Raw genomic sequence first — 26328 nt, forward strand, 5'->3', positions numbered from 1 at the left:
TTTCATTTCCTTTATTTATATACAGCAATATACAACTTCACTGAGGCTTCAAATACATTTTTTGAATGTTATGCTTCTCTTAAGAGTCTTTGAAGATGGGGGATCTGCTAAGTCATCCTGTGTACTGAAATATCATGTTGTTGACATTGGACAAGTCAATACTGAACTTCAGTAGCATCAACTTTGTTGAGAGAAGAGACCATGTAGCTATGACTTAAAAACTTTGATGTCTTTCCATGTTTTTGCCAATGACATGTTAAATTTTGGGCAAGTCATATCATCTCTATATGCTTTCCTTACCTGTTAACTAAATGTTAAAAGATATAACAAGTTCTTAGAGATGTATTACAAAATGAAAAAGAATTATATGTCTTAATGACTGCCATTTTGAACAGTGAATTACAAAATTCTCCTATAGGAGTCATTGAAGTAGTCTTACTGAATGTTGTTTTATCCATGCTCAAAAAGAAAATGGTAGATAAGTTTTTGCTTATTTTATATGGTGTTGTACATTAACTGAACACTACTGTCAATTAGGTATTTTCAGCAACATTAACATTTTCTGCTTGACAAATTGATGAAGACTTGGTAATGCAGAGCAGTTTTTACTGTCAAAACTTTTTTTTTTCTTTTTTTCCTAAAAGACTTTTAATTACTACCAATCTTAACCAACATGCATTTTGCTTTTGATTAAAGTAGTCATTGATATCTTGACAATGCTTGACACATTCCATGTGAATTTAATTAACTTTTTCTTTCCCTTTTTTATTAGATGCTGTAAAGTAGGAGAGAATGGAAAAGAAAGGAATTTCAGTTTTATGTAACAGATGTTCTTGGTAGCATAGCAAAATTCTGACTTTATTAACTCAGTGAGAATGGCTTAATTAGTCAATACTTAGTATTGAAGTCAGAATATTTTTTTCTGAAGCTGATGGAATAAGTTCTGAATCAACTAAATGTGTCTGTTCTTGGTAAAAGGAGGGTGGTACAATGTCACAATTCAATTGATCAATGTTGTCTAGGCTGAACAGCCTCAGCTCTTTCAGCCTGCTCTTGTTGAGGAGGTGTTCCATTTGGTCATTTTTGTGGCCCTCATCTGAATGCAATCCAACAGGTCTACATCTCTCCTGTACTGAGGATTTCAGATCTGGACACAGAACTCTAAATGAGGTCTCACAGAGAAGAGCAGAGGGGCGGAATCATGTCCCTCGACCTTGGATAGGGTTGGCTTTTTGGGCTATAAGAGCACATTGCTGAATCATGTCCAGCTTAATTTCCACTAGTATCATCAAATCCTTTTCGACATGGCTGTGCTCGATGCTTTCACCCCCCAGTTTGTATTGATAGTGGAGGATACTGAAAGTGCAACATCTTGCACTTGGAATACAAAAGAAATTATCTCTTGCTAATCAAACAAACACATCTTCATCAGCAGTTGAAAAACAAAAGCAGGCAGGTGCATCAGTTGTCTCTGGGCATTTCCCCCTGTAAAATGTATTTCCAGTAGGATCCAGTATCTTCTGCCAACTAAAAGAAAATAATATGGTAAGTCGTAACTTGTAAATGTAATCTACTCTGCAGACATGATGAAGTAGATACATTAGGGTAATGGGTAATAATGAAAAGCTAAATCAGCAACCAGGTCTCTATAGTGATATAGACTAAACTGTGTGACATTTCAAATCTGAATGAATACCATAAACAGTAGGAAAACAGGTTTATCAAATATATCTACATAAAACTATAAACAGTACAAACCTTTTCAGTGCAGTGTTTATATTTACAGCACATAAGTTACAAATTAAATTTACTCTAGCATGTACTTCTGATACAAATTATTTTTCTTCAGAGAAATATTACCCCTAATAATTAGATCACTGTGAGCAAAAAGGATCCATTAGTGATGCTAGGGATGTTTACCTGAAGTTTCTGTTTAGTGGATTTTAATTATGCTAAGATATAGAAGTGCTTGGGGAAGGGTGTAAGTCATACCTGGAGGAAGAAAATGAACTCACTTCATATAAACAAATAGACATGTTTATTTCAAACAATTTTGAGCTGATTGCTTAGTACATTAATATGTTTTCAGGAGATGATCTATTCGACTCTGAAGTTATGTTATTTAATATCAGCAGTAAAAACATTGAAAAACAGTGTATCTTGGCTATAAAGATTTTAAATTATGAGATAAAAAATATTTTAAAAAGATTTTTTTTTTCAAGAGATATATAGAAGTCTCTATATAGCCAGAATACTGCAGCTATTACTATTTTAAAATACGTGCTGTCTCACAAGATCAGACTATATAAAAGGTACCAGAAGTGAAATATTGACTTCACTGAAGTCAACAGAAAATTTACTGTTGATTTCAAGCAGACAGGATTTCAATATAGTGAAATTCATGATAAAATAGCAAGATATGGCAACCCTGCTGCCTGTAAATCAACATCTCACTGGAATTACTTTGTTATCAGAATTTTCATTTGAAACAGGTTAGGATGGAGGGAATTTATAAAGAGCTTTGGCCTGATTTCATTACCCTATGCTCCTTTAAATCACCAGTAATTCTGTTAAAATGGCTTAGCATTTTACTGTCACCAGAAGAAACAGATGCATAATCCTTGTCAGGTTACAGTGAATCAGTATATTCTTCCACCACTCCAGCTGAGGTGGAAGCACTGCTGCTGTGTGTCACAGCAACAGTAATGACCCTTGATCAAGTTAGTTACAAAACAATATCTAGTTATTGTTAGTAGAAAGAGAAGGGAGGCGATATATATTTTATAACTGCTTCAGAAATATTTACTTCACTCCTCTCATGTGGATGTAAGTACATATGCATACACGTATACAAAGTTCAATTTCAATATAGAATTGCAGTCTCAAACTGCTGAGATATTGCGCCAGATGAGAAGATGTATTTCTACAAGGTTATGGGTGAATGCAATGATGCAGACAAAATAGTTAACACTGTTTTATTGCATTCCTCTTGAAATGGACGTAAGTAAGTCAAGTCTTTATGAAACGCAGAATGACAATTCATGTAACCATGTCTCTAGACTACAGTGTCTACTGTGACAAACAATGCTTTTCCCTATTATCATTAAATGAACTTCTTGAGAACATGACATTGGCATTGTACTTAGAGAAAAGCTGCTTTCCTGTTACTTTCTGCATTAGTTGATGCTGTAACCATGAACTTTCTCCTCTTCTGAGATGTCTCATGATGCTTATATGAAGCAGGTAGGAAAACCACAGGCAAGTACAATAGTATCAGAAGGAGCTGTAGTTTTTATCTGGTTAATAATCACTGTAGTTCCTTGGCATTCTTAAGTTGGACATTCTTGGTGTCTGACTGTAATCTTTAGTTCTTGTTCCTATTTTATGTTTTAGCCTCTCTTAAAATAACTTTGAGACTTGTACTCAAATCTGTTACCTGTTTGGTTAATAGAATCATAGAATCATAGAATCACTCAAGTTGAAAAAGATCTTAAAGATCAGCGACTCCAACCACGATCTAACCATACTACCCTAACAACCCTCCACTAAATCACATCCCCAAGCATCACATCCAGACAGTTTTTAAACACATCCAGGGATGGTGACTCAACCACCTCACTAGGGAGCCTATTGCAGTGTTTAACAACCCTTTCTGTAAAGAAGTTTTTCCTGATATCCAACCTAAACTTACCCTGGTGCAGCTTGAGGCCACTTCCCCTCATCCTGTCTCCTGTCACCAGTGAGAAGTGACCAACCCCACTCTCACTGTAAGCAACTTTCAGGAAGAGAGCAATAACGTCTCCCCTCAGCCTCCTTTTCCCAGACTAAACACCCCGAGTTTTCCAGTCTCTCCTCATAGGGCATACTCTCCAAGCCCTTTGCAAGCCTTATTGCCCTTCTTTGGACCTGCTCCAGCACCTCAATGTCCTTTCAGTTTCCCAAATTGAACTCAGTAGTCGAGGTGAGGCCTCACCAGTGCTGAATACATTGGCAGGATGACTTCCCTGGTCCTGCTCACCACACCATTCCTGATCCAAGCCAGGATGCCATTTGCCTTCTTGGTCACCTGGGCACCCTTCTGACTCATATTCAGCTGACTTTCCATCAGTACACCAAGGTTCCTTTCCATCAGGCAATTTTCCAGCCACTCCTCCCCAAGCCTGTAGCGTTGCCTGGTGTGACTGGTTGACTGCTGTGACTAAAATGCACAACCTGACACTTGGCCCTACTGAACTCATGCAGTTTGCCTTGGCCCATCGATCCAGTCTATCCAGATCCCTCTGTAGTGCCCTTCACCCCTTAGGCATATCAATCATTCAACCTCCTCATCAAGATTGTTAATAAAGATGTTAAATATAAGTGGACCCAGTACCCATATGAGCCCTGGAGGACACTGTGAGTATTTTGAAAGTTCTTTCAAATGTTTTACTGCATTAACCCACTGTGTTTTTTATATAGTAATAAGGATTTTTGGGAGGGCTGCGTAAGCAAAGGGCACTTGCTAGACCATTCAGATTAATGTATTACCAAGTAATACTAGTAACAGAAAGCAAGTGCGTGATATCTGTGAAATAGATTGTCCACTATGGGCTGTAGAGTCATCACAGTATTATTAAGACAATTTTCTATCTGAATATTAGGCATCATGTACCAGTCATCCACTAACTGAATCTCATTTAAGGTTTTTCAGTTGGCAAAAAAACATATGTTTTCTGAAGGGAATGTTCACACTGCTTCCCATTTACCTTTTATCTTAACACCTTAGTGAATTTTGTTTTCTGTAACACTGAATTTCTAATTACTGATATGATATTTACATCACAGATGATCATTACATCTCAGAGCAATCTCAGAACATCTCAGAGCAAGTTTAATTTCTTTCTGCTTTGCTTTAGAAAAATATATATGTATTTATATATATTTTAAATAAATAATATATAAATATATTATTTATATATTTAAAATATACATATATATATTATATATATATATATGAACCCGCTCTTGTTTATGTCTTTAGAAAGTCAACTTCATTACATCCATATTTTTGGCATTCTATGTAATTTTCTTCATTAAATAATAAGAATGTTATTTTTGTTTAAGCCGATTTGAGTGAAGGATTTACCTCCCAGTTGCTATTCTTCATTATGAACCGTTACACAGGACAGCATCTAGTTTAAAAACTATGTTATGCCCCAGCCCCAGCTTGACATAAAAAAAGGTACTTAGCTGGAATAATACCAGGATAGCAGTAAGTCTGGGAGAGACGTATATTGTTTAATAGGACTGATGTACATGGTTTAATATTAAGACCTAATCTAATCCTGCTAATGGAAAAAATTAATATTCTGATAGGATCACTTAGTGAAATAGAATATTATAGCATGTGTTAAGAAGAAGGGGAAAGAAAAAACCTAACTGGCATATGCTTGTTAGTTCAGTATCTATTTTTCATTAGCAATCATATGATTCTAATCCTTAACCCAATACCAGTGTTTTCTTTTATTTGGTGGTTTCAGATAAAGCCTTAGTAAAGCTTTTTGTAAAATAAAGTCATATTTCACCTCAGCATGGTAAATTAAATGTGCTACTTTCTTCCTGATAGCTCTGCTTGTTAAGGTGGTGCTGCACTGTCTTGTATTTTGTCATACTGTGTGGATCAGACATATCCATAATTTTGCACAGTGGGTTAAATTTGTTGAATCCTAGACAACATTCATATTAGATAGTTCTGTTGCTAGACAATACTTTCACTGTCTTCTGAGAGTGCTAAAGGATTTTGAAGTATAGGAGTGTTTTCTGAATATTGTGTTTCTGACAACGGCCCTTGCTGCCTTCACATTGTCTCTTACATGCATAGAGAAAAGACAGTATTCACATCCTCAGTGAATAAGCCAGGCTCAAGGCCACCTCTTCTTTTCTGTAGATCTGCAAGTCTGCAAATACATCCAAAGAAAGTGAAAATTCCAAGGATTTCAGATGGCTCTGGGGAAGCCATCTGAAGAGTTGCAGGATCTTAAAAGACTGTAAGAGACAAAGGCACATTACCTCAAACCAATTTCCAAACCTTTTCTTTGTCTGAGAGAACTCCATTAATTTAGCACTTTACTTTGCTCTAAATTGCTCCTTGGACTGTGTCTGCAATGATTAGATCCCAACCTAAAATCATTCTCAAATCTATGCTTCTTGACAATCTTTACTGTAATCCAATAAGTCAAATCTAGTATTGTTCTAGACAACTTGAGAAGTTTTCTTGTGATTCTGTTAGGTTTTCTTCAGTAGAGCTCCTAAGAATCCACAAGGAAATACTAAGATTTTCCGACCTAAAAATCAAGGAGTGAGCCAATAACTATCTTATCATCCTTTGCCTCCACAGCCACCTTCCCCTCTATTGCTAGACAGAGACAAACCTGTGAAGTATCACAGTGTATCACAGAGTGCTTCATATATAGTCCACATCATAATCAGGGGAATCTGTGGTACATTGTGATACACTGTGATACAGTGTACCAAAAATTTGAGGTAAAAAGCAACACAACTAAATGGTTTCAGTGGAAATTGTGAGATATGTTACTGATAGAGGCAGAGAGAACAATTTGGTGGAACCATGCATGTTGACTGTTAAAACACTTTTAGCTTGAGATTTCAGAAATGAGTGCAGGATATGGCTCCAGCATAATCTTCTGCTTGGAGTTTATTCTGTGATGGGATGTGCACCATTTGTGCATAGCACAGGAGGAAAATATTTACCTATGCTTAAAATGTTTGTGGGAATGAAATCACTACTGCCAAAGTAAGAACTGCCCATTAGCATAACTTCAACAACTTAGAATAGGAACTTACATTTCCCTGTCTAGCAAGACTTAGCAACTCCCTTCTGTTAATCTTAATGAAGGAAATCTTTTTATATTCCTTCTCTTCAGTGATACAGTAATTTTAGTGAATGTCATTGGATCTAAGAATTACCTGACAGACATAATTACCATCTGCCATCATAACATGAAAAAAAATCCAAAACAAAAGGATAAGATGATCATTTTATTGTTTTTCGGATATGTTGAAATATTCTGACTAATTTATTGTAAAAATCCTAACTCACTGAATATTAAGTCTTATAGCAAATTACCAAGTATTTTCCAGAAGATGTGATCGTGAAAACTTTATTATACTAGTTTACATATACAGCTGAATGAATATTTCCTAACAAAATACCATGAAATTCAGTTTTCAAAAGTCTCATATTCCACTTCACTCCTGTACTAATATATCTTGATCAAGTCTTTCATGTATACAGCTATTTTGAAAGTTATGTCATACATATTCATAGACGGTTATTACAGATACAGTAATTGCTGCTTTACATGCTCCACGAGGTTTTATAAAATATTAATTGCCTATTATTCTTACTGCAGGTAGAAACAGTAGAAAGATGGCTCCCTCTTGCAATATAATAAACATTTTCAAGTCACTACATCGTAGTCTGAAGCTGAAATTTGCACACTAAAAGTTGGCATAGTTACAATCTATGGAATACCATTCTGGATATCATTTGCTTCAGAGTTTGGATTTTGATAACTTTAAATATAAGGTTCTTGTAATAGCGAAGTTTCATGGCTTAGCTATGTCTACAGTGTAAGACTGATTAATGTTATCAGGTTTTCAGGCTTGATATCCAGATATTCCTAGTAGTGACCATAGTCATTTGCATATATATTCATTAAGAATTGTAGAAATACAGAATGGTTTGGGTTGGAAGAGAACTAAATGGCCATCTAATTCCAATCCTGCTGTCATGGTCTGGGATATCTTGTAGTAGACCAGGTTGCTCAAAGTCCCATCCAGCTTGACCTTTAACACTCCAGAGATGGGACATCCACAGTAGTGCTAGGTGCCTGCACATCACCACCCTCACTGTGAAGAACTTTTTCCTAATATCTAATTTAAATCTTATATTTTGTAGTTTAAAAACATTTCCCCTTTTCAATTACTACGCATCCTGCCAAACAGTTTTTTTTAGACCTCCTTTTCAGTACTGAATGCTATAAGGTCTTCCTAAATATTTCTTACCTTCAGGTTGATCAACCCTAGGTCCCTTTCCTCATAGGAGAGGTACATTAGCTGCTTCATCATTATTATAGAATCATAGAATCATAGCATCATAGACTCGTAGAATCATAGAACGTCTTGGGCTGGAAGGGACCTCAAAGACCATCAGGCTCCAACCCCTCTACTGAAGGCAGGGCCACCAACCTTCATGACCTTCCCTGTACCTGCTTCAATAAGACCATGATCTTTGTGCTTGTGGCACACAAATCTATGTACATACACATGGAATTACTGACTGCACTCCCCCAACATCAGATTCCATTGTGGTACACAAAGCAAGGTAATCTGATGTAATGGAATTGAAGCTAATAAATCAAGATATAATGAAAGAAGGTGTGTCCGAAAATTGGATAGGCCTCACCACAATGCTGAGGTGAGATGTGCATGATGCTATGTGGATGATATGATGTGCAATATTGATAACCAAAAATCACAAAACCATGACATTCCACCTCTTATTCTACATCACTGCATCATGCTTAATATATACAAACAAAATATAATTACCAAACATTAAACACACACACAAACCTATGTACGTACACATGGAATTACTGACTGCACTCCCCCAACATCAAATTCCATTGTGGTACACGTTGAACATCCCGATTTCTCTGCATCACCCACCAAGGTGACCCAGGTCCCTGGGCAAAAACAATTCCACGAAGAGGTCTGCCCTTCCCAGAAGCTGGAAAGACCCAACCTGCTTTTGCCAACATGTTCTTTACGTGTACTACAGGGACCTTATCTCCCTTGACAGTATGTAGGGAGCTAGCAGGACTATTGCGATTGATCAGTCATCTAGTATTGACCAACCAGGTGGCTTCTGCCAAATGCTTCTCCCAATGCTTAAATGTTCCACCACCCATGGCTTTCAACAACCCATTGTAGCGTTCAATTTTACCAGAAGCTGGTGCATGGTAGGGGACATGATAAATCCACTCAATGCCATGATCTTTGGCCCAAGTATTTACAAGAGAACTTTTGAAATGAGTCCCATTATCTGACTCAATTCTTTCTGCCATGTCACCACAGGACTTCTTTCTTGAGATCCAATATGCTGTTTTGGGCAATAGCATGGGGTACTGCATTTGTGTTAAGCCACCCAGTGGTTGCTCTACCATAGTAAGCACATATTGCTTACCATTGCGAGATCATGGCAAGGTGATATAGTCAACCTGCCATGCCTCTCTGTATTTATACCTTTGCCATCGTCATTTCCCCCAGAGAGGTTTCATTCTCTAGGCTTGTTTAATTGTGGTGCATGTGTCACAGTCCACAGAATAACCTGTGCAATAGCATCCATAGTTAAGTCTACCCCTTAGTCTCTAGCCCATTTGTATGTTGCATCCCTTCGTTGATGACCCAAGGTCTCATGGACCCACAGAGCTAGGAATAATCCACTCTTGTTCTGCCAGTCCAGGTCTATTTGAGCTACCTTAATTTTGGCAGCTCTATCTATCTGATGGTTATTTTGCTGTTCTTCAGTAGCCCGACTCATGAGCATCTACATGGCCCACCTTTAGAACCATATTCTTTATTCGGGCAGCAATGTCTTTCCACAGTTCAGCAGCCCAAATAGGTTTACCTCTTCTTTGCCAATTTTTCCGTTCCTACTTCTGTAACCATTGCTGCCATCCATGAGTTAGTGTAAATATACAGCATTGGCCACCTCTCCCACTCAGCAACATCTAAGGCCAACTGGACAGCTTTTACCTCTGTGAACTGACTTGATTCTCCTTTCCCTTCAGTGACCTCTGCAACTTGTCGTGTGGGGCTCCACCCAGCAGCTTTCCATCTGTGATGCTTCCCCACAATACGACACGATCCATCTGTGAACAGGGCATATTTCTTTTCATTCTCTGGTAGTTCATTGTATGGTGGAGCCTCTTTAGCACGTGATACTTCTTCTGTTGGTGATGTTGCAAACTTTTTACCTTCAGGCCAGTCCATGATCACCTCTACGATTCCTGGACGGCTGAGATTCCCCATCCGCGCTCATTGAGTAGTCAGTAATTACATGTGTATATACATACGTTTGTGTGTGCGTGTGTTTAATGATTGGTAATTATATTTTGTTTGTATATTAAGCATGACGTAGAGATATAGAATAAGGAGTGGAATGTCATGGTTTGTGATTTTTTGCTATTCCACACCGTAACATCATGCACTGCACTTGGGGTTTAACTGTTAATGCTCAAGTTCCGGGTAACTGTCCGGAAGGGAAGAAGAACTACATTCCCCAATGGGCTCTGTGGTCAGAGAGGAGATATAACTCCTGCAAGGTCACCTGATGTGTTCTTCTTTGTCCACACTTTTTCATCTCCCTGCTTTTCAGTCGGACTGTGCATCTCACCTCAGTTTTATGGGTGAGGCCTATCCACCTTTCAGACATTCTCACTCTCTCATTATATTTGATTTATTAGCTTCAATTCTAATTATATTGTATTATGATGTGTTATCTCTCATTCCAATACCGTATTCAGTAAATTGTTTCTCCTCAGATTGTTGCCGCTGTTTTAAATTATTTTGGGGTCCCCTGTTATCTCTTCCAGAGGTGAGGATTTTGAGAAATCCCTCCACCCCACCAACTGGGGCTGAACTGGGCCGAACCAGCCTTTAAAACATTGACAACTTTTTAATTAATCTTTACTTCTAGATTTTTATTTTTATTTTTTGCTGTTGCTAGTGGTATTTTCTTTTCTTTTTCAAATACGAATGTAATATGTTTTTGTGTGCATTTGTATTTTTGTAGGACACTCATCTACTTTATTTTCTAGTTTGAGTCTTTTCTGAAACAACTCAAAAAACTGCATTCTTTTTTTTTTTTTTAACCATGTTCTACTTTTATAAAGTTTCTTAACAGTTCATTGTCTGTTTGAAATAACATAAGCATTGCTTTCTTTCTAAAATGAATTTTCTGCAAGCATAGTGTTAAGAAATCAATTTTGTGTATACCTCTGTCAGTCTCTTTGGAAAAAGGTAAAATATAACATCGGTATTTCAATTTATTTAAAAACATGGAATTTGGATTTGATTGCAGGCATGGAATTGTGGAGTTCTGTTTGTTTGGTTGGTTGGTTAGTTGGTTGGTTGGGTTGATTTGGGTTGGGTTGGGGTTTTTCTTGGTTGTTTTCACCTTTTTTTTTTATTTCTGTAAAAACTAAAATAGTCTAAACATGAGTACCATCCCTTTTTCCCCACTGCATAGATTCTTCTTAGTCTCTTTTCAGGAAACACCAGATTTAATAACTATCATCTATTCAGTTATCTAGTTCTGAAATTCTAATACATGTCTTCAGACTCATCTGCAGCCCCCTTAGCTGAAGAGAAGCTTGGATCACATTTTCTCAGATAATGTTTCTCTTCATTCACTAACCCTTCCTTGTCCTCATATATCACTATTTGGTTGAAGATATATCAGGGGTAGATAATCAGAATTTTTCTGCAGAGATCAGATCAGGAAGGCAACGCTGTTTTTTACTGTATTACAGAAAAACAGTTTCATCCATCAGGTAGATGAAAACATTATGAACATCTAAGTTTCCCCTTCTATCTTATAATGGTGCTTTCCTTCCTCTGCTGACCTGCTAAGCCACCCCTTTGACTCTACAAGAGCTACAACACCAACACCTTCACAGTCATCAGTTCTTTCAAGATTTTTCCTTTTTAGAACTACTCTAAAATCATGCAGTTCTTCCATTTGTATCTTCATACTATCTTTCACTTTCTCTCTGGATTTACCTATGTGTAATTGTTATGTAACTTGGCAGTGCATTCTGGAATGAAAACCAAGGGATGATTCTTGTACATTTTACTGTATGATTAGACTATTTACTAGTATAGTTTTCTTGTTGTTGTTTTGTTTTGCTTTGTTTTTTTTTTCCTATTTCTACTTTCAAAATTATGCTCCCATTTAGTCAATATTAGCTAATAATTACTAGCCATTTTGGTAACCCTCCTAAGCAATTAGTTTAATATAGTTTTCCTTTCCTAAATATGTCATATGTAATACAGCAGAAGTTGTTGTAAGAAGAAAATATAACCAACAAAAGCAACATAAAATACCTCCCATTCACTTACTAATTTCCTTCATAATATTCCAAGACATATGAAAAAAAATAGATAGGAGGTGAATGTATTAAAATTCTGATCACACATGCTAATCTCTTTTTTTTTAATACTAGATAATTCCCAGATGCTTCTCATAATTATCTATCATCATTTAGTAGTAGTAAAGGAGAAAAATCTTGCAATTTTTCTTGTATTCACTCCCTATTGGAACAAGGTCACTAACTAGACCCACGGACAGCAGCTAGCACTAAAATCAGTCTTCATTCCATTTTCTTATGTTTATCCAAAAAATTATACTAGTGTTTTTATCTTGGTGAGAAATGCCTGGAAATTATACCGATCTTTTATTTTTGGTTTACAAGGAGATTCGTAAAAACAGGGCTTTGTGCTATTTTTGTATTAGTTAGTGTTGCTATTTTTTCCCCAGTGTTTATGTTCACTGTTCTAATGGATATAATGACTAATGTTACTCTACGGTAGATATGGTATCTTTAGAGTTCTGAACTCTACAATATAGGCTAAGTATGCAGAAAGTGAAATGCAACGAAGAAAAAGAAGGTAGGTAATAAAACTGCCTGCTTTAAAATGCACAAAGATAACCAGCTACTATGATTCAAAAGAAAGTTAAAAAACCCAAGAATTATACTCCTGACATAGCTTCTATAAGACATTCCAATTTATTTCAGTAGAGAATCCGTCACCAAAATTCAAAACTTTAAATAACCAAAGAAGTCCATCAAGGACACTTTTCTTATCACTGTGTATAACTTTAACTAGACAGTGCTTTGAACAAAGAAGCTATGCAGTTCATTAATTCTTGCAAATGGTCATTCATATGACTTATTAGTATAGAGAGGAGAATATGTGTTCTTTGTACTTGGAGAAGTACAGGAATCAGCCTCATCAGGCTTAATGCCAATTATGAATGTCTATCTCCATGCACCCTGTTTTAACCTCAGTGAGAATAACAGCCTACTTGTATCAGGATATCAAAGGCAAGATGAATGCATATTAATGAAGATATTTAATACAAAAAAAAAAAAAAGATTGCTTTTTTACCTCAAAACAATACTTAGCATTAATATACTTAGTGTTTTAAATGCTTTAAACACTCAGAGAATCATAGAATATCCCAGGTTGGAAGGGACAGACAGAGTTCATAGAGTATAGCTCATGAGATCAGAATTCTATTTCAAGCATTAATTTAAATTTCTTAATTCTTACTAACTGTGATCAGTGAGATTCTAATAAACTAGTATTTCATTGGGGAAATTAATGTTTTGGGTTGAAGAGAGAGATGCAGTGGAGAGAATATTGATTAAAAAGATCACAAATAAGGGAAGCTGCAGAAAAATAAGAATCAAATGTGAGCAGGAGCTGCTGGATGACTGTAGGAGAAGAGGACGGGAGTAAAAGGCAAGCGTATTTTGATGTATGGGAAAATGAAATGTAATAACTTGTGTTAAAAATATCAAAATTTGAAAAAGCATTAGAAAGTGAAGGAAATGTTTTGAGATTCATGCATTTTCTTAAGAAGAAGATTGTTCAGTTTCTCACTAATCCTTTCTACAGATCATAACTTAGCTTCTTCTCATCTTTCTTTGTCAGACCAACTGATGACAGAAGCACTTTCCACGTCTTTACAATTTGGTTTTGCCTCTGTATATGTCCGTATGTGCCATTTGTCTGCTGCAATTCTTAATTTGCCCTTCTACAAACACTGTGCCTAGTTAGTGCTCATTAGAATTCCTGTTTATGATGCTATTAGCAATTGCTGGAGCACACTAGATGTTGTATAATGATTGCTAAGCTCCGGACATGCATATCATTTAATATTTTTAATGGGAATTCTATGACATCTATCATGGTTCATAAACTCTAGAAACTTTCTAAACTAGAAACTCAGAGGAAAGGAGTCAAGAGACACAAATACTGTGTTGTGTAAGGCTGAAAAGCTAAATTTCAGGAGACAGAAAGAAAAGAGTGACACAAATGGGTGAAAGACAGTCTCCTAATGCCTTATGAGCAATACAATGACAACTACGGCACTTGGGATATCATTCAGAAGGAAGCTCAAGAGAGTGTGCATGTAAGATTAGCAGTTTCCAAGTGAAAGGCAGTTGCAAATATAATGAGAGAGGCTCCTTAATACTGCAATGATTAGGGCATCTGAGGCAATACTCACTAGCACCGCAAATCCTGGAATTGTTCACACTTGCATTCATCCACCTTATGGGTGTGGATTGGCACTCTCCGCCATAATGTGTTCCACTGCTCAAGGCACCCACTGCTGATAGCATAGAATCACAGAATCACAGAACCACCAAGGTTGGAAAAGACCTACGAGGTCATCCAGTCCAACCATTCACCGATCACCAACAGTACTCACTAAAACATGTCTCTCAACACAAAGTCCAAATGTTCCTTGAATACCTCCAGGGTTGGTGACTCCACCACCTCCCTGGGCAGCCCATTCCAGTGCTTGACCACTCTTTCAGAAAAGTAGTATTTCCTAATGCCCAGCCTGAATCTCCCCTGGCATAGTTTGAAATCATTCCCTCTAGTTCTACCACTGGTTATATGAGAGAAGAGGCCAATCCCCAGCTCACTACAACCTTCCTTCAGGTAATTATAGAGAGCAATAAGGTCTCCCCTGAGCTTCCTCTTCTCCGGACTGAACAATCCCAGCTCCTTCAGCCGCTCCGCATAAGGCCAGTGCTCCAGATCCCTCATCAGCTTTGTTGCCCTTCTTTGAACCTGCTCCAGGGCCTCAATGTCTTTCTTCCAGTGAGGGGCCCAATACTGGACACAGCACTCGAGGTGTGGCCTCACCAGAGCTGAGTACAAAGTACAGAGCTGAGTACCTGGACAATCACTTCCCGGTTCCTCCTGGCAACACTATTTCTGATGCAAGCCAGGATGCCATTGGCCTTCTTGGACACACCACTGGCTTGTGTTCATCTGAGCATCATTCAATACCCCCATGTCCATTTCCTCTACGCAGTCTTCCAGCCCCTCTGTCCCAAGCCTGTAGCGTTGTCTGGGGTTGTTGGGGCCAAAGTACAGGACCTGGCATTTGGCCTTGTTGAAACTCATCCCATTGGCTTCAGCACAGCTATCCAGCCTGTCCAGATCCATCTGCAGGGCCTCACTCCACCAGGCAGATCAACACTTCCAGACAACTTGGTGTCATCTGCAAACTTACTGAGGGTGCACTTAATGCCCTCATCCAGGTCATCAGTAAAGATATTGAAGAGGACAGGCCCCAGCACCAACCCCTGGGGAACGCTACTCATGACAGGTCACAAGCTGGATTTAATTCTGTTCACTACCACTCTCCGGGCCCGACATTTGAGCCAGTTCCTTATCCAGCCAAAAGTGTACCTATCCAAACCATGGGCTGCCAGCTTCTGCAGGAGAATACTGTGGGAGACATTGTCATAGGCCTTGTTGAAGTCTAGGTAGACTACATCAACAGTTTTTCCCTTGTCTACCAGACGGGTCACTAGAAGGAGATCAGGTTGGTCAAGCAGGACCTGCCCTTCATGAACCCATGCTGGCTAGCCCTAATCCTCTGGTTGTCCCGCACATGCCGTGTGATCTCCCTCGAGACAATCTGCTCCATAACCTTCCCTGGCACTGAAGTCAGGTTAACAGGCCTGTAGTTCCGTGGTTCTTTCTTACAACCCTTCTTGTAGATAGAAGTCACAATGGCAAGCCTCCAGTCTTCTGGGACCTCACCAGTCAATAAGGAGAGCTGATAGGTAATGGAAAGCGGCTCGGCTATCATCTCAGCCAGTTTCCTCAGCACTCACAGGTGAATCCCATCTGGCCCCATGGACTTATGACAGTCCAGTTGGAGTAGTAGGTCTCTGACTGCATTCTCCTGAATTGCGGGGGGTTCTGTCCACACCCCAGCCAAGACTAGCAGATCAGAGAGTGGAGTTCCCTGAGGATACCTGGTCTGACCTTTAAAGACAGACGTAAAGAAGGCATTCAGAACATCTGCCTTTTCCTTATCCTCAGTGGTCACATTACCTGCCTCCACTAAATAATGGAGATTCTCCTTAGTCTTCCTCTTACTGTTTATGTATTTCTAAAAGAGTTTCTTGTTTCTTTTAATCCCAGCAGCCAGGTCGAGTTCAAGCTGGGCTTTTGCCTTTCTAATTTTCTCTCTGCACATCTTAAGAACTTCTCTGTATTCTTTCTAAGTCTTCTTCTTCCAAAGGAGGTAGATTCTCTTTTTCTTCCAGAGCCTCAAGAATGGCTCCCTATTCATCCACACTGGTCTTCTTCCCTGCTGACTCATTTTGCAGGTGGGAACAGCCAGTTCCTGCACTTCCTTCTTGAAGAGCAGCCAGCCGTTTTGGACCCCTTTACTCTCTAAGACTGGGGGATTCCTCCTACTGTTGTCAGCAACTGCGAGACCCCCCCACGGGATGTGACGCGATAGGCTAACATCCGCACCTTCGGCACCCCCCTTCGCTCCCCCCTCAGCTTCAGCTTCGCATAAACAAGTAGAAGAAGACTGCACTGAACTGTCTGCACTTTTATCATGCAACACCGGCCAAGTGCAGGAATCCAAGGTCGTTGAAACTCCCCAGCCGTATCCACGACAACCGCTGTATCCTTCTCATTGTAATCTAATACCACCTGTGGGGGCAGGGAAAGAAGTGAGCTGGGATGGGACACTTGCTGTCTCTTCTCTGGAGGTGGAATGCAGTAACACCCAGGGGGGTGGGGACTGCAGGCAAGGCTCGGGTACGGATTGGTCAAAAGTTAGAGAGGCGGTAGAAGAAAAAACAGCAGAGAAAGGGAAGCGATGTAACTCACAGGCGCTCGGATGATAATGTCCGGTCAGTACTGTCCACCCTGATCGCGCCTGAAGGAGTAGGTAGCATCTGGGCAGCGCTGTCTGCTCAGGTTGCACCCGTAGGAGAAAGACAAAATTACGAGAGTCTCCGGACCCACTCCCTGCCACAGCATTCAGACCCAATGATTCGACCCACACATCCTTTCACAAGATTGAGTGCATATGCAACCAATCAGAAGCCTCTACAACAGTCAGTGCATGATCAAAGGGAGATGGGTCTGAGGGGAGGGGTGCGGAGCCCGCAGCTTCCAGCTGTGACTGAACAGGGCAGTGAAAGGAGAGAGGTGAATTTGCATTTAGAAGTTAAGAGAGATGCACTAACAGACTGTGGGAAGTTTAGATCTAGTCTGTTAGAGGAAGGAAAAGTACTGGAGATCTTCCTGGTAGTAGGGAATGATAACAGAGGCCCAGAAGGGGTACCCCTCGATCCGAAAGACATCACACGCCTGATAGATTGTGTAGAGAAACAGGGGTTGAAATCACTCCTTGCTCTAAATGCATTAGAAGTCCTGACAGCATCAGGTCTTCTCTTTCCTCATGATACAACAAATCTGATGTGCATGGTTTTTAAGCCAATCCAGTGTACATTGTGGGCATCAGAATGGGTTCCCTTCAGAGACAGGTGGCCAGATTGAGGCCTGGAGAACAAGCAACAAGAATTTGCTTGTGAGAGCAATGCTCTCAAGGCTTGAGACATCTGCCTTGATATTGAACAAATGTTTGTCATTTTTGAGGTACATTCCAACAGGTACCCGAGACAGTGTTGGTATACATTGGGAAAGGTTATGTTTGTATAAGGATCTTTGTAATTTCATACTCATAGATAGTGCCAATAGAGCTATCAGCAGTCACTCTAATCAGTAATCTCTAATCTCTCTGTCTATAACTTTACCAGTATCATAGGCTTTAATTATTTAGCATCGGTAACATCACGTCAGTTATTGCAGGCACAGCATGCTTCACTGTCAGAACTGAGCATGATCTTCATGCATCTCTTCATATTTCTATTTTATTTTTTAAAATATTTTTATTTATTATTATAGAAATTCATTTATTATTATTATAAATAATTTTTTTTTTATTTTATTCTATCACTGTTCTATTCCCTTGCTAACAGCTCGTAATGTAGTTCAGGCATGTCCATATTGCAATTCTGCCCCAACTATTGGTGCAGGTGTTAACCCCCGTGGCTTAAAGCCACTACAGATCTGGCAGACGGATTTTACATGGGAACGCCGTATGGCCCCTCACCCATGGCTTGCCGTTACTGTAGACACAGCTTCTTCTATGATATCAGTCACTCAACATGCAAAGTGCAATTCAACCGCAGCACAGAGTCATTGGGCCACTGCAATAGCCGCTATGGGGTTGCCCAGTCAGATAAAAACAGATAATGGGTCTTGCTTCATCTCAAAATCGACCCAGGAATGGCTAATAGCTTGGGGGATATCTCATTCCAGAGGAATCCCTGGCAACTCTCAGGGACAAGCAATTGTAGAACTTGCCAATCGCCACCTCAAGGAAAAGTTACATGTCCTAGGGGAGGGGCCAGGTCGGGCCAGGGGCGGCGATGGTGCCGCGGCTGCAGTTGGAGAAGGCGGCCTGGCGCTGGACCGAGGCGGTGCCACCCGAGGTGGTGACGCAGGAGCACATCGAAGCGGCCTACCGCGTCAGGCTGGAGCCCTGCCAGTGCCGCGCCTGCCGGAGGAACTGCCGGGGGAACCCCAACTGCCTGGTGGGCATCGGGGAGCACATCTGGCTGGGCGAGATTGACGAGAACAGCTTCCACAACATCGATGATCCCAACTGCGAGCGCCGCAAGAAGAATGCATTTGTGGGCTTAACGAACCTCGGCGCCACGTGCTACGTGAACACTTTCTTGCAGATGTGGTTTCTTAATCTGGAGCTCCGGCAAGGCCTCTACTTGTGTTCCAGCAATGAGCACAATGAGCACACAGTCAGAGAGAGCATCCCCAAAGACGAAGACTATGAGCCTCAGACCATTTGTGAGCATCTTCAGTACTTGTTTGCCTTGCTGCAGAACAGCAGAAGGCGATACATCGATCCCTCTGGGTTTGTCAAAGTGCTGGGCTTGGATACAGGCCAGCAGCAGGATGCCCAGGAATTTTCCAAGCTGTTCATGTCACTGCTGGAAGATACTTTATCCAAACAAAAAAATCCAGACGTTTAAAACATTGTTCAGAAACAGTTTTGTGGGGAGTACGTCTATGTCACGGTCTGCAACCAGTGTGGCAGGGAATCCAAACTCGTGTCTAAGTTTTATGAGCTGGAGTTAAACATCCAAGGGCACAAGCAGCTGACAGACTGCATAACAGAGTTTCTCAAGGAAGAAAAATTAGAAGGGGACAATCATTATTTTTGCGAAACTTGTCAGAGTAAGCAGAATGCCACAAGGAAGATCAGGCTACTAAGACTTCCATGCACATTCAACCTGCAGCTGATGTGTTTCGTGTTTGACAGACAAACTGGCCATAATAAAAAGCTGAACACCTACATTGACTTCTCTGAGCTGCTCGACATGGAGCCTTTTATGGAACAAAAGCTGTTCTCATACACCGAGGTGTGAATGCATACTCAGGGCACTACATCACCCACAAGAAGGACCCGAGGAAACGGCCAGAAGTTATACCAGAAGAGGTTTAGGTTGGATATTAGGAGTTTCTCCTAATGGGCTCTACTCACAGAGGATTATTAAGTTAATAGGTTGTAATTAGGTTGATAGGTTATAGGGTTATTAGGGTAGGATTATTCTGCGAATCGGGTTGTAACGGGGCAAGGCTTAACTGAGAGGACAATGGCATGTATAGGCGCAATGCGGGGATTTTGGGATGTACGCAGTTAGGGTCCTCTCGAGTTGTAGTAGACTTTCTTGAGCTTGGAGAGGGGGAGATGTTGTCAGCAACTGCGAGACCCCCCCACGGGATGTGACGCGATAGGCCCTCTCCCTGCTCTATGATTGATGTGTGGCACGTGCCCTTAGGGGCGTAGACGAAGCACATAGGTTATATAAGCTAGAGTTCACGTGTAATAAACGCCATTTTGCTGTTCATCATGTTGGTGTGTGCGTGCAGTCATTTGGTCCTGGCCTGGTTTTAGGTCAGTACCGTAGGAGGCAATGCAACACCCTACTAGTCTTCTGAGCAATTCAAAGTCCTCCCTCTGGAAGTCCAAGATAGTGAAAGGTGAGACGGGCCCCATATGTGAAAGTAAAAAGGCAAGAAGGCTTCACAGTGACTGAGAATAAGGGGGGTAAAGGGGAATAGTTAGAGATAGTTTACAGAAGCAAGAATGTAGAGCTTGTTAGAAAATAAGGAATGGCAGACACCATATCTGGGATAGTGAGGGGGATGAAGGCCATAAAGATAGGGGTTTGAGAACAGCCCGAGGACATTGGGCAGGGAGGTGATTAGATGTCCTCAGGACAAGAAGAAACCGGTTTTGGGGGATGTCCCCCAAAAGGCCAGGAGTTTACAGCGAAAACAGTCAGAAGCCTTCACAAGGAAAACAACAAATCTTCATCCCACGACCCACTACGCATGCGCAAGAGGGGAGGGTCTGCATGCTAATGAACTCTCAGGGGTGTAATGAATATGTATCTGAATTCCAGGAAAACTATTGATTATGTATTAGTTTGGCCTATATCTCTAGCACGATTTTTCTAGACAGAGTGCAAGTTAGGTGGATCTATCCCCCTTGCACCAGGTGTCTGTGCAGCACTGAATAAACCGTACCTGCTTTGTAGTCTTATTTGGGTTACAGAGTTTGATTCTGCATGTCAGTAGCAGTTTTGCTGTTTCGTCCTCTGGCTCCACCAAGAATCAAGAACTGTACTATTTCATGGTCACTCTGTCCAAGACAGCCCCCAACCTCAACATCTCCCCCCAGACCTTCTCTGTTTGTGAATAGCAAGTCCAGTGGGGTAGCTCCTCTTGTTGGCTCTCTCACCAGCTGCATCAGAAAGTTATCTCCATACATTCCAGAAAACTCCTAGACTTCTTCTTCTGTGCAGTGTTGTGTTCCCAGCATATGTCGAGGAAGTTGAAGTCCCCCATGAGGACAAGGGCTGGTGATTGTGCAGCTTTTGCCAGTTGCTTGTAGAACTCCTCATCTGTCTCTTCATCCTGGTTCGGCGGTCTGTAGCAGACGCCCACCAGGAAGTCTGTCTTGTCAGCCTTTCCCCTGATCTTTACACATAGAGATTCAACCTTATCATCCCCAGCCTCAAACTCAATAACATCAAAGCACTTTCTAATATAGAGAGCCACACCTCCACCCCTCCTTCTTGCCTATTCTTCCTGAAGAGTTTGTAGCCAGCCATTGAAGCACTCCAGGCATAGGAGCAGTCCCACCATGTGGGATGGCAACTAGGTCATAGTTAGCCTGATGCACAATGGCTTCCAAAATGCAGTGCCCTTCTTGTTTCCCCAACCCTTCTGAAGCTACAGAAGTAGAGTAGCATGTTGAGAGGAACTACTCTTCCCTGTTCCAAGCAGTGCTGTATCATGAAAAATTATTCTTACTCAGTCTACTTGACAATTCTAGTATCTCATGTGAACAATTTCTTACCATCACAACATTAGGGCTTCAATAGTACAGATTATAGACAATTTGGGTGCATTTAGCATCTTTAACATCTTCAACATCCTTTCTGAAGCAGATGGTTAGATTACACAACCACTTTGGACCTAGAAGTGAAATAAATTGCTCTTTTTAAGAGGGCACTGCATTACCTCAACTTTGCATATTTCTCTGCCAAGTTTGAGCTATCGGAATAAAAGATGCTTTGTGTCAGTGTTGTTTTACTTGCAGACTTGTAGAAGTTGTGACTGATTTGCAGAGCAAGAAGTTTTAGAGGTTTCTTTTTGCATACTTGAAAATTCCTGTGTTTATTTCTACTTGATAAAAATAGGATAACTGTAAGTGCTTGTACGTTAGCTGTCTCAGTGTTATAGGAGTTTCAAAGACAAGGATGTTGAGGAGAGCTGGCAGCTCTTCAAGGATGCCCTCCTGGAAGCACAAGAGGTCTCCATTCCTCTGAATAAGAAAGTGGGCAGGCGAGGTAGGAAACCGGCATGGCTCAGCAAGGACCTGCTGAGAGAACTGAGGGCGAAGAAAGGGGTGTACAAGCTCTGGAAACAAGGCTGTGTCACCTGGGAAGAGTACAGGGATGCCGTCCGGACTTGCAGACGTGGGATCAGGGAAGCCAAGGTGCAGGCAGAACTGAACTTGGCAAGGGACGTGAAAAACAATAAGAAAACCTTCTACAGGTACATTGGCCAGAAGAGACAGGCCAAAACAGGCGTACCTACTTTGGTAAATTTAAAAGGAGAACTGGATTCAACAGATGAAGAGAAAGCTGAGGTGCTGAATGAGTTCTTCACCTTGGTCTTCACTGGTGGCCAGGATTCTAGTCTTTTTCACGTCCCTGAGCCCTGCATCCCCAAACCTCTATGTGGGGACCAAGGAGGTAAATCCCTCCCCACTGTAAGGGCAGAGCAAGTCCGAGAGTGCCTCCTTAGACTGAATGAATACAAGTCTATGGGGCCGGATGGCGTGCATCCCAGGGTCCTGAAGGAGCTGGCTGAGGTGGTTGCCGAGCCGCTCTCCATCATATTTGAGAAGTCGTGGCTGTCAGGTGAGGTCCCGGATGACTGGAGGAAGGGTCACGTCACTCCCATATACAAGAAGGGGAGCAGGGAGGACCCGGGGAACTACAGGCCGGTGAGTCTCACCTCCGTGCCTGGGAAGATCATGGAACAGATCCTCCTGGACAACATGCTCGGTCACATAAAGAATGAGCATGTGATCCGAGACAGCCAGCACGGCTTCACCAAAGGAAGGTCATGCCTAACTAATCTTGTGGCCTTCTATGATGGAGTGACGGCATTGGTGGACGAAGGGAAGGCGACCGATGTCATTTACCTGGACCTGAGCAAGGCCTTTGACATGGTCCCCCACCACATCCTCATCTCCAAATTGGAGGGAAGTGGATTTGATGGGTGGACGACCCGATGGATAAGCAATTGGTTGAAAGGCCGCAGACAGAGGGTGGTGGTCAATGGCTCTATGTCCAGGTGGAGGCCGGTAACAAGTGGTGTCCCCCAAGGGTCTGTCTTGGGACTGGTGCTCTTTAACATCTTTATTAATGACATCGATGAGGGAATTGAGTGCACCCTCAGCAAGTTTGCTGACGACACCAAGCTGAGTGGTGCAGTTGATACGGTGGAAGGAAGGGATGCCATTCAGAGGGACCTCGACAGGCTGGAGGGCTGGGCTCGGGTGAACCTAATGAGGTTCAACATGGCAAAGTGCAAGGTTTTGCATTTGGGCCGGAAGAACCCCAGGCACCTGTACAGGCTGGGAGGAGTGGTCCTTGAGAGCAGCTCGGCAGAGAAGGACCTGGGGGTCCTGATGGACGAGAGACTGAACATGAGCCAGCAGTGCGCTCTTGCAGCTCGAAAGGCAAATGGGATCCTGGGCTCCATCAGGAGAGGGGTGGCCAGCAGGGACAGGGAGGTGATTGTCCCTCTCTACTCGGCTCTTGTGAGGCCCCACCTGGAGTACTGTGTCCAGGTTTCCCTTTTGGAAAGGGTCCAGAGGAGGGCAACTAAGATGATCAGGGGGCTGGAGCACCTCCCCTATGAGGACAGGCTGAGGGAGTTGGGCTTGTTCAGCCTGGAGAAGAGAAGGCTGCGGGGTGACCTCATTGCAGCCTATCAATACCTGAAGGGAACCTACACCCAGGAGGGGAGTAAACTCTTCAAAAGGGCTGACAACAGCAGGACTAGGGGAAATGGTTTTAAGTTGAAGGAGGGAAGATTTAGGTTGGATGTTAGGGGGAAGTTCTTTACTAGGAGAGTGGTTAGGCCCTGGAACGGGCTGCCCAGGGAGGTTGTGGATGCCCCGTCCTTGGACATGTTCAAGGCCAGGTTGGACGGGGTCCTGGGCAACCTGATCTGAATGTGTATGTTTGGTGGCCCTGCCAGGCAGGGGGGTTGGAACTACATGATCCTTGGGGTCCCTTCCAACCCGGGTGATTCTGTGATTCTGTGAGTGGGTGATGTCATGGTTTTCTGATTTTTGGTTATCAGTATTCCACATCATAACATCATGTAGTGCACTGGGACTTAAAGTGTTAATGCTCCGGTTCCGTGCACCTGTCATTCATTTCTTATCATTAATTTATTTATATAAATTTTTATAAATTTATATTAATTTATATATAATTTATTCATTTATTTAATTATTTTTATATTTGGTTTTATTATTTGTTTAATTCATTTATTCACCTGTCTATTCATTTATTATCATTAAATCATTAAGTGCTATTAAAAATGTAGTCCTCATTGACAAAAGCTAATCAACATGATTTTCTTTCTGAGTGTAATCTATCAGAACACAAGTTAGAGTGGAAATATATTCTTTAATATTTTTTATATTCTAATATTCTTTACTAGAAAAAAAATAGTTAATAAACCTTTATAATAATAATATATTATTTATATATATATATAATAATATATTATTTATATATATATTTATTATATATAATATAATAAACTTAATAGTTAAAATAAAAATTTCATTGCTAGAAGTGTAAACTAAGAAGCTCTTTGTTAAAATGCACATCAACTAACTCAGCAAGCATACATATGTTTTTAAAACTCTCACTATTGTGTTGAAATGCATCGTAAAATTCAAATAAATATTAAAACAAGACACTATGTTCATCTCTGTGATCTCGAGTTAGAAAGCAGAAGAAACATCAGTAGATAGAAAGTCTGGTGTGAAGCCACGTTGTCATGGTTTTATGATTTTTGGTTATCGGTATTTCACATTATACCCTCATGTAGTGCACTGGGAGTTAAAGCATTAATGCTCAAGTTCCAGTCATCTATCCAGAAGAGAAGAACTACATTCCCAAGGGGGCTTTGAGGTCAGAGAGGAGATATAACCCCTGGCAAGGTCACCTGATGCACTCTTCTTCATTAGGCTCTCCCTGCTTCTCAACTGGACTGCACATCTCACTGCAGTGTTCTGGTGAGGCCTATCCACCTTTCAGACACTCTCATTATATTTGATTTATTAGCTTCAATTCTAATTATATTGTATTTTAGTGTGTTATCTTGCATTCTGATACTATATTTGGTAAATTAGTTTGTTTCTCCTCAGATCATTTCCACTGTTTTTAACTATTTTGGGGTGCCCTGTTTCCCTTTTCCAGAGGCATAGATTTTGCAAAATCCTTTCACTCTGCTCATCACGGAACCGGGCTGAACCAGCCTGAAAACGTTGACATTCTTGTTGGAGAATTCTTGTTGGAGAGGGCAAAAGCTGCATGGCAGAACTCCTTTCACTTTTGATACTGATAAGACCATAATGATTCTAGGAATATTTGAGAACTCACAAAAAATAGTTCACATCTGTGACTTCCATCTTTCTTGTTCTCCACAGTAAAATGAAAAGTTCAAAGTTTCTGTGCTACAAATTCGGTTTACTTGAGAATAGGTGATATGTGATATAGGTGATATAGAAAGTATGTTGAGCTGTGCTCTTTTGCATCTGAATTGTCTGCTCCTCTGATGTACCCTCTCAAGCAGAAGCCATTCAAGGAAATATATATGCCATGATTTGGACTATTGCTCTTTTGCAGTTCTTAATGTAAATTTCTGAATTGTTTTCCTGATGTGGTTTTCCTACCATCCTTTCATCACTGACCTTCTCAGAGAACCTTGCAGTGAATACAAGGATATCTTTTCCTTGCAAGATTTATTATTTGCTTCTTCCATGGCCCCATTAAGATTAATAAGAATTGGCACAATATAGTCCAGAAGCCAACGCATGGGAGTTCTCAGAACTTCAGCTTGTCTTCAGCATGTTGTGAAATATTAGCTTCTTCTCTTTCCATTTTCTCTCCTTTCCCCCATGCTCCAACATAAAGTATCATCACAGCATAGTTGCCAGTAATTCTAATTTACCTGCTTAGCACAGGATAATTTAATATATAGACCTAAAACATGGGGAATAAATACAATACCTAAATGAGCAGGATGCAGTGAGTTGAGCTGTGTTTCCTACAATTTCCAAAGTTCCAAATTACGAGTTTCAAGTCATTCTCAGGAACTACATGTTTTTCTTACTTCTTGCAGTGTTATTTGAAGATGAAATTGTGATCTCATTGTTAATTCATATATATTATTTCTGTTTTGTCTGTCCAAAAAGTACTGCATGAAAAGGATCTTCTCTCTCTTAAA

General features: G+C 40.8%; 1 pseudogene; it reads left to right on the forward strand.

Annotated features, from left to right (window-relative positions):
* Nucleotides 1-18623: 18623 nt before the first annotated feature.
* LOC125687003 (ubiquitin carboxyl-terminal hydrolase 48-like) lies at nucleotides 18624-25437 on the forward strand (annotated as a pseudogene).
* Nucleotides 25438-26328: the final 891 nt, after the last annotated feature.

This window comes from Lagopus muta, chromosome Z (assembly GCF_023343835.1).
Source record: "Lagopus muta isolate bLagMut1 chromosome Z, bLagMut1 primary, whole genome shotgun sequence".
Lineage (NCBI taxonomy): Eukaryota > Metazoa > Chordata > Aves > Galliformes > Phasianidae > Lagopus > Lagopus muta.